This window comes from Heloderma suspectum, chromosome 4, assembly GCF_057233095.1.
Source record: "Heloderma suspectum isolate Gila_16-S chromosome 4, 16-S_ref, whole genome shotgun sequence".
Classification (NCBI taxonomy): domain Eukaryota; kingdom Metazoa; phylum Chordata; class Lepidosauria; order Squamata; family Helodermatidae; genus Heloderma; species Heloderma suspectum.
In genome coordinates this window covers 245,212,054-245,225,546 of record NC_139461.1, presented here as the reverse complement: position 1 = coordinate 245,225,546, position 13,493 = coordinate 245,212,054, and the positions used below count along the sequence as shown (strand labels likewise).

Below are 13,493 nucleotides of genomic sequence, written 5' to 3'. Positions count from 1 at the left end.
GTCTCAAGATGCTGAAAAAATAGAAAAAATAAGAAGCCTTGGGATTAAAACAAAACTGTTTTTTCACCATCTTGAGACTAGCTCTTTTTTTGCAGGGGTGAAGGATCTATTTTGGATGCTTACCAGTTCTCTCATACTTCCCTTTCCTAAGTCTGCAAGTTAAAATTGCACTGCAGTTGCAGTGACAGCTTATGTTAACTGGCCGCTACCACACAGATTGTTTCTGCACTACCACAATATAGTCCTTGACCTTTTGTCAGTTTATGGTGAATGCGTGGCAGCTGAGCCATGTGGTGAGCCACTGAATGGCTCATTTGTGGAGGAGCTATCATGTGGATGCAATTTCAGGCAGTTTCTATGTGGTGGTCTTTTTAGGTAAAGAAGGCCTGATTCTGCTGCCTTCTGACTGTCCTCTGCTTGCACCCTTTTTGATGGCTTCCACAGAACAAACCTATGCATTCAGAGAGCAAATCTACATATTCAGAATACAACGGTGGCTTCCTCTGTTTGAATGCTCCAGCATATAAAACCAAAAAACATGCAACTTTCCAGTGAGAACAAGCAGGTGATCTCAAGTAGCTTCAAAATGGAACCTTGCACAAACTGTTGGCTTGATGCCCTTCTTCTATGCCAGCAAGCATCCTCCTCAGAGAGAAAGTGGAGGACACCATAGAGATTACTTCCTGTACAATGCCTTCCCTTTTTGCACTAGGGAATCTGCTGTCTTCCAAGGTATTCATTCTAAGGGTCTGGATTGTCTTTCGTTGGGTTACTCTACTACCATTATAGAAGGTGGAATTACATAATCACTCAGGAGCAGGCTCTAAACAAATTGGTTAGGGTGTGTCTGACCTTCCCTTAGGCCAAAGAATTTTTGGCCATTCCTCCCTTAGTTCAAAGACTATATAAAAAGGTAAACCATCAACTGCTAGTCACATTTTCTAATCTACTTATGATTTTATAGAGTTTAATCGTATCTCGTATTACTAGTCCTCTCTTTCCTAAGCTAGTGTCCTACTCATTTTACCTTTTCCTTCCACTGCCTCACATAAATGTTATTGCTTGTCACAACATTTTTCCTGTTCATACTACGTCCTTTGAAGGACCAGAATTTTACACGTTACTGTGACTAATGTACATCTTTTCCATCACAATTTATCACATACTGATTGTCTTTTCTAGTGACTGCAATGCAACAAACTCTTATTTTCAGGAAGCGATCTACAATTATTCCAGTGTCTCTCTCTTGAGCATTGGGCACTAATTCGGTACTTTGGGTATCCTTGTCACCCTCCTGGCATTGTAGGTCTGATCTTTTGGAACTCTGGTGGCTAGAAATAAACATAATTTCCTTTGAGTTCTTTTGGGTGATTGGATGGAGTGCTTAGCTGGTGCCTTGTATTGGAGGAAGGTACACTTTCTTCCTTTCAGGATCCTTAATATCCTGGATTAGAGAACAGAAGAGAAATGCAGACAGCCTCTTTTCTCAACACACACAGAGAAGGCAAGAGGCCCAGTGCCAAAGAAAACCTCCTGTGAACTCGAGCATTGCAAGCCCCATAGCTAAGTGGAAAGCTGAGCCCCTTGGACATCAGCGGTGGGGCCATAGAGCGGACTCCGGAAAAGCCAGAATAGCAGGTCGATGACAGCATGCAAAGAGAAAGAATTGCAGATCAGACCCGAATACCTGAACAAATGTCTAAGGGGCTAATTAAAACACACACATTGGCTCATAGGCACAGAAAAACCAAACGGGCTGTCATGCATGGCCTCCTACAGACAGACACCATCATTACCAACTACTACAATTTTATCCCCAAACATGAAATTTTAGCAATTGCTTAACCTTCACAATAAAGAATAAAAATGCCTGACAATTTCAACTTTAGTTTCAGACAAGAAATGTCTAGGCCTTATGTCATCAAAGGAAGAGTTGAAGATATTGACTGTTGGCAAAAGGCCTAGAACAGAAGAACTCCTCATTAGTTTGTTAAATAGTAATATTCTAAAACAGCACCATGATCTTTTGGAGCCTTGACTCATGAGGTTTTAGATCTTGATACATGAAAACTATCAGTGAAAAACAACAGAAGAAAAATAAACGTGACAACTAAGCATGGAATATACAGGGAAAGGTGATATTTATTTCAACTGTCGGCATACCTCACAGTAGGAATTCAGTATTTTAGAGCAAGAAAAACTCAAAATCCCAGTTGAGGTTGAGTCAGAAACTGCTGAGGCTAGAACTAGGAACCCATGGATCTGTGTGCTGCTGTCTTCTATAGTGAGCCATCAAGCTACAGGAGAAAATGTTTCTCAGGAGGCCACTGGCTCTCCTGTGACCTGAAGGAATATAAAGGCTTCCAGGTCAGCCTGGGACATTGCCTGCATAATATCTATTGAACCCAGCTCCTGTTTCTTATTAAATGGCTTACCTTAAGGCCCAGCAGTGACAAGGGTCCCTGTAAAGCTCCCCTTTACAGCCATTCCACCCATACCCCCCACCAGCACATAGATGACAGGAGCTAGAGCTGGCAGGTGAGGTAACAGCAAAGGTAGGGCCAGCAGGCACAGCCCCACTCTCCCCCTCCATGTAATTACAGTCGTATGGAGGGGAATGTCCCCAAAGGACTCCTCTTTCTGAACTACTCTCTGGGTCAGACCTGGATCAGCACAGAGACACCTGGTTCAGCAGATAGACAGATAAGTAGACTTGGATCTGGAGACCTGATTTCATGTCCCATCTACAAGGGCCTCCTTTAGGCCCATGTTATGTTGCGTTACCTCAACTGTGAAGCACACAACTAACATTTCTCTTTCTCCTCTCCCCACTGACATTCAAAAGGAATACTCTGAGGATGTGAAATGTGTAGTTTTGCATTTTAAACTCACTTAAATCAGAGCACCATCATGACTACAGGAATTGAATGGAATTTCTTCTGCTGCCTTGATGGAGCTGAACACATTTACTTAGGAAATTAGAAAAGGAGAATACATTGTAAAAATAAAAATATTAAAATGAGCATCTGTGACCATGTATACATCTGACTGACATCCCACCTGTCTATAAAGTGTTTTTAAAAATAAGAAAGGAAGCTGCGGTGATGCCAGGCATGTTTGGAGGTGCCCTTATCATTTAATGTGCTCTGGGTGATCATTGGGAGGAGAGGGCTGAGCAAGATGCAGCATCACTGCATCTTGTTACAATGAAATGGGCTATAAACCAAGAGCAGGTGTATATACTCCCCCTGAACTGTCAGTAGGAAACATTAAAGCCCATCTCTTCCATAAACACATATGTTTCATAGTTGGTATACTGCACCCCACAGACTCTGTCTTCCAAACAAACCTAAGTTTTATTTAAACAAAGCCTTTCCACTGAGCAATCTCAGACAGTGGCCTCTGTCTCCTCAGGCCAGAAGTAGTGGATGTTGCCCTCAGCGACTTCCTGATTCCTCCCAGGAAGCACAACCCACTCAGGCTGAATCCAGTACTTCTTTCATATTGTTACACTGGGAAAAATTCCATTTGTAAAACTAAAACAGCAACTCTGCCACACAGGGTTGTTGTTAATAATAGGCACAACATAGGTATTGGTACAACAGAGACCATCTAAAAAGCTGGTTGGAGCGCCTCTATATAATGGGAAATTTGTATCTGGATAATAGGCCCTCCAGCTCCTTAGCTTCAACCTAGATAACATTCTCCTGAACACACAGAAGTGTATCCCATCCAGTATCAGTGTTTAGTGGAGAGAACAGTCTTAGGCTGTCCTTGAGATAACTTAAAGGGATAAAAAACAAGGGGAAAGCAGAGATTGAAAAAGGTTAAAAACCAAGGAAAACATACATTGTGCATATGAAGTGTTGTGCTCAGGAATTTGCCCTGTCCTTGGTGTTCCATGTATATATCTTCAACCAGATTAAACCATAGCCAGATTACGTCAAATGGTTGCAGCAAGGCAGGAAAGGATTTTGTGTATGTGATTGTGTGTGTTTTCTTAGTAATATGATTTTTATCTGCATACCAATAACTCTCCGTAAAACTCTCACTGATAGAGAAACTGTTACTCGACTCTGGTTAAAACCAGTAGCTACAATGAGACTGCAGACCTAATGCCTATTTTATTAAAGGCAACATAGACAAGCAGAAGACCAAAAAACCCCCACCCCAACTATCTTTGATTTGGACAACAGCTCAAATTCCTGTTCTGGTTCAAAGGGTCACTCAGAATCTTATTAGGGATAAAGTGAGGGATGATACTGGAATTTATTCTAGCAATAACCAAAAGTTCCAAACAAACCTCTACAAGTCTCAGAAGAAGCAAGTCCTTAATACCCTGCTCCGCCATCAGACCCACTTTTTCTCCCTCTCATGTTACACAGCATGAAGAAGTCAGGCCAAAAGCAGCCTGTTATGTCAGTTCTTTCCACCCTAGGGCCTTTAGGACTGCTGAGGCATAGCTCTTCCATAACCATCCAAAAGTGGAATTAAACAGCAATTCCACATGGCACAATATAGCTCTATACTCCCCAAAAGAATCCTGCAATGCCAATTCCCATATGCAAACTCCTAACATATTTATTCAAAAAAAGCCGCATTCAGTTTAATGGGTCTTACCCCTAGAAAGTGTGTTTAGGATTGCACCTTTCAGTCAGTAAAGGTCTCCCTGTTTTGTGTGTTTTAATGTGTCACAATCCTCCCTTTTACTGGCCTTTTATTTAGTAATTTCCTCCTTCCTTGTTTGGTTTTAAAACAGCTCCTACGTCTCCTGGTTAATGGCCATTTAATTAGTCATTTCTCATTCCCCCCAGTCCACAGCATTATAAATCAGCCCTTTGCAGGGCATATCTACTCAGAAATAAGTCCGAGTCCAATTAGACTTTCTTCTTTTCCTGTTCCACCAGCCACTATCATCCCTTTAATTAGCCATTTCTGATTTGCAGCCCAAACAATCCCACTGTTTATTTTATATTAGTGCAATTGTGCTTTATTATTACTTATTACAGCAATTGTGCAAGTGAAAAAATATTTACGTACCTGCTATTTATCACAACTGGTTTTTTTTAAAAAAAGAAAAAGCCAAAACTCCAGCTATGGAGGAAGGGATCACAGCACAGAACATCAATAGCAGAAGAACCAGGAAATGCAAGAAGAGGAATGCAGAAAGGCAGGGCATCATCAACCATAGTACCAACTGCATCATGGACTACTTTTCCCCACCGGGTGCATCAATAGTGCTTTGCCAGTCCACACTGGACAGGCTAGTTATGTCAGTTCTTTCCACCCTAGGGTCTTTAGGACTGCTGAGGTATGGAATGGCAGTTCCATTTTGAATGGAACTGCCATTCCATTCAAAATCTGAAAAATCACCACAAACCAGGGGCAGTGCCCAATGCTGCCACAGGGCTAGCACTAACGAGGTAGCGCTAGAGTAAACCAAAACTAGCGCAATATCATTAGTGCTTGTTAGGCAAAGGGGGGGAGCAGTGATTTGCCACCAAATTTCGGTGCCACCTTTTCCCTTTGCCTAGCATGCCCTAATGACACTGTGCTAGCATTAGTTTATGTTAGTGAAACATCATTAGTGCCAATGTTGTGACAGTGTTGGGCACTGCCCCCGGTCTTAAAAAGGGAACACAGACAACACTGGAATGCTATGGTTTGGCAGAGACATGGTCTGAACTCCCTGTAATAACTGAATGACCAAAATACATAAATTCCAGAGAAAGGTATTGCTCACATACTTCCAAACAGGCATCTGTTCCCAAATGTACCATAGATATCCTAATAGACACTTGGCACTGTTGCACTTTCATAGCAATTCCCACAACTTGGAGGTGATTATATTTCCCCTCAGAGAGAGGATAGGAGTGTCTCTTCCATAAGGTTAATAGTTCCTAGTGCAGTACCCTTGCCTGCATGTAGAAGAAGGGATTGGATCCCAGAGAATTGTGTCAAGTGAAAGAAAAAAGTGTGTGAGAGTGAAAGAGGGAGAGACAGAGTATGTTAAAAAGAAGCGCCACGGGATCCAGTGTCCCTAGCACTTAATTCCTAGAGTTCTAGTCCAAATTATGTCATTGCCAAGGCCAAGTACGTTAATGGCCTTGGTTTTAAAAAGTCAATGTTCTTACTCAGCATCACTGGTATCAACTGTTATTAAGTCAACTCTACAGGAGGCAAAGACTGGTAGGAAATGGCCCATGTTTGTCATCAGAAAAGAATGTTGTCCCAGAAATGGTAGCATAGTCTACAGCTACCAGTTCTCTAAAAGCAGCACTAAATATGTTTGTGGTACATTTTAAAAGAGTAAAGCATTCACTCTGGCAAAGGGCTCAAAGTCAAGGAGACAAGACAAGACAAGACAGGCAAGAAGATCTGTTAAAGCAGCTGTGTCCACAGAAACATAAGGATTCCGAGGAACCATTGTTTTATGAGCCAAAGGAAAAGAGTCATGTGGAATAAAAGGTGAGAACATGATATGACCGAGGAAAAGGGTTTCAAACTAATGAAATCAAGGATCTTTTCTTCCTCTGCACCCCATTATCTGTCTGTCACACCCACACTTTATGAGTCTTGGAAATTTCACCCAATATTTCTGAGGAAACACATTAGAACCCCTCCTGGTCACTCAGGAAACACTGCTTCAAGCAAGTCTCCAAGCACCAGAAAAAAATACTCACATGTCACCTTACATGTGGTGAGGTCACCCTTCTCCTCAGACAGCCACCACAGTATGGGCTGTAGCAGCCACTAGCCACTTATATGGGAGGACATGGAACCCAATTCACACCATGAAGAGAAAGTGTAATTTAGGTTTAGATACTCTGCAGCTTTGTACATAAGGTGGGTATGGAAGCATGAACAACCCATGGTGAGATGTACAAGTTCCAAACATGTGGGACATTGATGAACATTACTGTAGGGGGAAAGTATGTGTGGTGCTGCTTTAGACCTTACACAGGAGATGCAAAAACAGGGAAAGTGAATCTCCTACATTGCTTTCCTCTGTCTCTTGTTTGCAATGTGTGATGCTGCTCTCAGGAAAGAACCAGCTTAATAATTTCATCCTTCCTCTTTCCACTGTTCAGCAGGAAAGCCAAACAGTATTAAGCCAAACAGGTGTCACTTAATACTCTCAGTATTGCTGGCCCCATTGTCCATTCTGCCAAAACCATCTGCAACATAGATCTAACTTAATATTAACTAATATTCTTCATTTCAGCCTTTCTTTCTTTCTTTCTTTCTTTCTTTCTTTCTTTCTTTCTTTCCTCCCTTCCTTTGGGGGTGGGGGGTGGGCTCATCATATCATAGGAAAGGAAGGCAGGCAGGATGGCCCCACCTCTTGGCTACTTCCAGCTGTATAAACTGTAGAGTTTAGGGCTGAGCCACACATCCAAGGGATTGTGTTTAACGGAAAGCTTATGTGCAAATAATCCCCGCATAATAAGCTCACTAATGATTCCTCTGCATTCACTAATTGAAATGAAATCTGCCCTGCCCATTTCTCCCACTTCAAGGGGATTTGAGGAGGGTTCCATAATTACCCTTTCCCCCTTTGCTGCTCTTCCAAACTTACTAGACATCAATAGCAGGATCCTGTGGGTCAAAGCAATATCCAGCACTTAAGCAACCCTAAAGAATGCAAAGGGAGGAAAGGGACAGGAGACTGCATGCTGGGAAAGATAGTTTGCTACTTTTTGTTTTGCTTTTGGGGGGGGTTGAATGTGGGGCAGCTCAGAAATTTGTTTTCAGCAACAGGGGCCAGTGCTGAAACACGTGAAGCTAGAGTCCTGTGGTGCCATCAGGGCAGGACTTTTCAGCAGACAGCCAGGGCACCCACTCAGCAGAACAAGCAGGGAAGCCCCAAAACATAGCAGGGCTGGCTTACCACATGTTGAAGTTAAGTAATAGCCATTATCATCTAAAGATGAGGGCCCACATAAGACCATTAAGTCCAGACTCTAAAATTACCTAACTGCACCACTGTTATTGATGTTGTTGTTCAGTCGTTAAGTCGTGTCCGACTCTTCGTGACCCCATGGACCATAGCACGCCAGGCCTTCCTGTCCTCCGCTCTCTCCCGGAGTGTGCTCAAGTTCATATTCATTGCATCGGTGATGCTCCAGCTAAACAAAAAACCTGCTCCCAGTCCTGCTAGTGCCTTATCCAGGCACTGCTATTTCATCTTTTACAGCCTGTGATAACTTATAGACAAAAATCTAGCTATTTCTAAACAGATAATGTATATTTGCCAGCTGCATTTGATGGGGCCAAGTTGCTTTCACAGCTAGAACAAATGACTTTGAATCTCAGCCTTCTGCATCATACATTTCACTAACTCTGTTTCTCTTAGAATACCAACCCACTGGAAAATATAGGGCCTCTGAGCATATGCAATGCCATTCTCTATTCCATGGCCATGAATCTGGATTAGGAAGGAGGGAACAAGGCAAACGTGACATGGGGCGGGGGTGATTTCCAAGCAAGCTTGAGCACCAATACCTGTTTTTATAAATTAATGGCAACAGGGTGGCTCATACATACAGTCAGATGGAAGGAATATGTAGCTCTCCAAAGGAAGGCTGAAGGTTTGCTTTGGCCTGGGATTTATTTGCACACTTTCCCCTTGTATTATAATCCTCACCATATTTGGTATTAACTCATTTGTTTGGGCAGATGTGAGGCTCACCCCTGTGTCAGCAGAGCAGGAACCTGGAGCTTCTGCATAGGGAGGCAGGACTCTCTTCTACTTTTTTCTTTTTCTTTTTTACCATTCATTCAGCAAGGCCAGCAGGAAAAAAAGAGAGCCGACTCTCATGCATCAACAGGGCCCGAGGGACAGGCAATTAATGTTAGCTATTTATGTTAAATATGTTAAATTATCCTTGTAACTCTCAGTATAGATTACTGCCGTCTTTAAAGTTCTGGAAATCTCAGTACTTGACTCTCCTATGGGGTGATGCAAAATGAGGGTCTGGCTGCTGTTCCTACCTAGGCGAAGCAGGTGGCCATACCCAAAATTATCGCTCCTTCCTAAAAAACAAACAAAAAACATCCCTACTTTCTGACAAGAAACAAGCCTTTCTATTCACATTGCACTCTGTACAAGGAAGACCAAGCTTCACTCTTTGTGGGAAGGAGGCTTTCTGAAACAAAATGAAAATTTCGTTTCTCAAATTTTAGTAGACAAAATATTAAAAGAGAACATAGCTCATCAAGGTTATAGCAACAATATCCATGGAGTTATATCAACAAAGGAACAGCAGCTGACCTTCAAACAGAACCAACTATAGAACCATACTGAGGAAAGGTAGTCAAAGGCAATCCATAAAGCATGCCACACTCCCAAACATCTTTTAACACACACTCCTTCCTGCCTAGTCACACTTTGTCCCATTTTAACCAATGCCCCGTCCCTTTCTTACAACTTTACTCTCCACACCCCTTGATAAGTGACATATGTTATATCACTTTGTGGTTGAGCCCAGGGCTAGATTGCTCATGATGCTGAATAGGACTTCATCTACTGGGATCCCTACCCTGAAGTTCAGTTATCAAGGAAGGAAGCTGACTCATGTGAAGGGTGTGCCTGACTTGCTTCCATCAGTTCTAAAGTTCCCTGCAATACTGGAAATAGCAGTTGCTCCCTTATCTTGTGATAAGGGAACAGTGGCCAGGCTTCCAGTTGTTGAAAAAGATGGAGAACTGGAAGCCTGGCCCACAGGAGAAACAAAATATTCTCTGTGTTGTAAGCTTTCAGGCACAGAGCAAGGGTGCTTCAAGATGGAGGGCTCCTAGTGCTTCCAGTTAGAAGGTACTGTGCATAAATGCTGCCTTTTTTTTCCTTAATGGTTTTTTTTTGTGGTAAGGAAAAAGATGGAAGAAGTGGTGGGAACCACAGGACAGTTACAAACGGAAGATGTCATCTGGGTTGCCTGTAAAATTCCATGAATGAGGCAGAGCGATGGTGCTATAAAAGCCATTTTTGGAAGCACCCCAGTACTGACAGGATAAAAGTAAAGACTTCAGCTTGGATCCTGAGATCCTGTCACCTTCTCTCTGCAGTCTCATATACCCCCTGAAAAGCCTTCCCTCCTCTAGCAGCCCCATCCTACATTGTTCAGAAGGGTCCCCCAAGCTTCCAGAGAGGCTTTTTGGGAGTAAGGAGAGAGACAGGCAGCTGCAGAGGAGAGGAGGGGAGAAGAAACTGTCCTTCTGTGAACTTCCTTCTGTTCACTTATCTTAGGATTCAAGCCTTTGTCTGTATTTGTCTATAGTCAAATTGGGAGTGGATTTTGCCCTGCATTTCACTAAGGCTGCAATCCTATGTATGAATAAAATCTGCTGAAGACAATGAGATTTACTTCCAAGTCATCATGCACCGGACTGAGCTGTAAACAAGGAGAAGCAGCCTCCTCCAACCTGGCACCCTCCGTATGCATTAGACTACAACTCCCATCATTCCCAGCCACTGGAGATTATAGGAATTGTAGTCCAACACATCTGGAGGGTGCCAGGTTGGGGAAGGCTGACAAAGAATAGCACTCTGCTTGTTAACTATCTGGCCTCACTACATTCTTCCAACTGCACAAGGAAATTAGGCAACATCAGGAAGGGAGAAGCTTCCAAGCATCCTTAAACCTCAAGTCTCAAGAGCATCAACCACTCTTGTGTGTTTTGTACTATAGGTGAACAATCCACCAAAGTCTTCTGTGTCACAATATTTGGGCTGAGAAGGTAATCCTAAGAAAATATCATGGCATTCTACTCTGAGAAATACAGGCTACAATGACATCAAGACAGAAGTGTCCCAAAAGTGGAAAATGAGGGGAATCAATGTATACTGATAGCCAAAGAATCACCAGACTCTGCCCAGATGGTTCAAGGAAACACAAAGCCACCAACCCATGCAACCTGCAAGGATATTCTCCAATACAACAATCTGAATGAAGGAGAAAGCCCACCATCTAGAGATAAGACTGTCTTTCACTTACAAAATAATGGGGATTACTAGTTTACAAGGTTTACTCTACCACCCCTGCCAGGTCTGCAGTCCCCACTCAACCAATCTAGTAGACAGCTTCTCTTTGCAAATCTCATTGTGTGTGTACATCTCAAGAGAACCCTTTGGGGCAGCCCCTGCGGTCTCGCCAGGAAGAAGGAGATCTTCTGAATTCTCTGTTCACCTGCTGGAAAGACAGTCATGCATGTAGTTCTCTACCACTCGGCCTAAACCACTAAAACTGCCAAGCCACAGAAAGTGTTTCTCCTGCACCCTGGCTTGAGAGACAGTTGTTTAAGGTGTAAACACCACTATCACCCCATCAGTAGCTCTGCATTCACAGATCTACTGCATGGGAGTAAGATTCCGGAGCCAGCTGCCTCCCCTGCCAGCGATTTCCCCTAAAAATGTGTTTGAAATATATAACGTAGAGATCACAATCTTTCAGCATGTCACCCCAGGGCATGGAGGGTGGGAGGGGCAGCATTTTACTGATGAGATGTCAGTGTTTAAATAACTCTGAAGAATCCCAGCTGTTGCTGCTGTTTTTACTTAAACTTGTATGTCCAGACACAACAAAAGATAGTTGCATGACAATCTTTTCTCAACATGCAGTTTGACACAGGGCTAGAGCAGCAAAAGTTTTATGAAACAGTTTTGAACTCAGCTGCAGGAAGCAGGAGGAAGCTGTGGGAGAGGTGTTCCAAGGTAGCTGCAGCAAGCAGGCAGCTACAGAAATGAGGACCCTACTGTAGAATGTACCCACAGCCCCAGTTTGCACAAGTAAATCAAGACTTGGCTGAGGGAAGGAACAGTGTCTTAGTAAGGAGGTGTGGGCAAGGGTCAGGAATGAGTCACTCACAGCAAAACAAGTTACTGGACAGACACCTTGGTATTCACTGGAGGTCTGGTAACCTGTTATGTTTTGTACCTTCCTCCCTCAGAAGCAGGAAGACATCAGGCTTGCAGAATCTACTTTGATTTCTTGCTAGAATTCTGAGGATCACCAACTAGAGCCAGGTACATCATAGTGGCTTGGGAAGAGTGGGGAATATGCTCTTAGAATGAAGGTGCACATGCTCAGCCCAGGAATTTATTTTCAGTAACAGGACTGAACTGAAAGTCCTTTCACACACACAAAATCCGTGCTTGGCCCCTCCTCCCCACTCCCCCAAGCTTTCTTCCATTCATCAGACTGATTTAGAAGGTGGTGGTGGGAGCTCTTTTGTTGTCACTGTTGAGTCAGAAGTCCTTGGAGATCTACTGCAAATCACCCAGGAATCTACCAGTAGATCCCAGTCTACTTTCTGTCTGCCCCTGTCCTACTGCATCCAAATGCCACCTTTTCTCCAAGGAGCTTTGGGGAGCATAGATTGGGGTACTTGCTTTCTTCCACTTTCATGTTCCTCTTAATTTTCCTGTGGTTACCAACTTTGATAGTTTTATTGCACAAATTATGATTTTGTGTGGTTTCATCAAACCAAAAATGAAGATACTTTTGACCACTGTGGATTTGAAAAATGCCAGCTCATTCCCCACCCACACAGTGCAGTGGTAGAGCATATGCTTTGCACCAAGGCAGCCCAGGGTCCAATCCCCACCATCTCTGGTTAAAGCATCTCAGGTAGGAGAGGTCAGGAAGACCCCTGCCTGAGACCCTGCAGAGGCACTGCCAGTCAACAAAACTGGGCTAGATGGGCCAATCGTCTGACTCAGAATAAGGCAGCTTCATATATTCATGATATGCTTCAAATGCTCCCTACTGCCATTTAGAAATATATTTCTGATTTCAGAAGCTTAAAAAACTAAGAGGTGCATAATCCCTGCAAGTACAGAAATCAAAAGGGAAAAGAAAACACCTTCTTTATAGCCTATAATCAAACCCTTCTCATCATTTATGGCTGCAAATCTAATGATTTTGTTCATCCCTGTGCAAGTGGTTCAATGAGTCAACCCTGGGAGGCAGGCAGGCAGGCAATCCATTTGCCAGCTGGTACTATGCAGGGGCTTGCCAGGACTTGCTGCTGACGGGCAAAGTTTCTAGGAATGCTGTCTTGAACATACAGCAACCTGTAGCAAACTTGCACTGTTCACCTGCCGGAACAAGAGCAAGCTCCCACTGTTTGCCTCCAAAGTAGTGCCCCCCCCCCCGCAGTTTTCTCCCTACTTAACCCATTTGAAAATGTTCAGCTTTCATGCCTGTTCATTGCCATAGCTGCCCCAAGCTGCTTCAGCACCATTTTCCTGCTTTCTTGGGACTTTTTTCTCCTTTATTACATAATTGCAGCCATCCAGACATCACATGGTGAACCAGATGTTTTGGACTTCAGCTCCCAGCATTCCTGACCATTGGCCATACTGACAGGGGCTTGTGGGAGTTGAAAAGACAAATAAAGGTTTGTTTACCTTCAAGGGGATCTATGTTCTGCCCAACCCTGGTGTAGACAATGCTTAGCTGGATGAATCAATGGTCTGACTCAGTATAAGA

The 13,493-nt window shown here is 43.3% G+C and overlaps 1 protein-coding gene across 3 annotated transcripts in view; it reads right to left on the bottom strand.

Annotated features, from left to right (window-relative positions):
- Positions 1-13,493, bottom strand: part of SCUBE3 (signal peptide, CUB domain and EGF like domain containing 3) — a 165,301-nt gene that overhangs the window by 118,437 nt on the left and 33,371 nt on the right. The gene's annotated exons all lie outside the window — the stretch shown is intronic.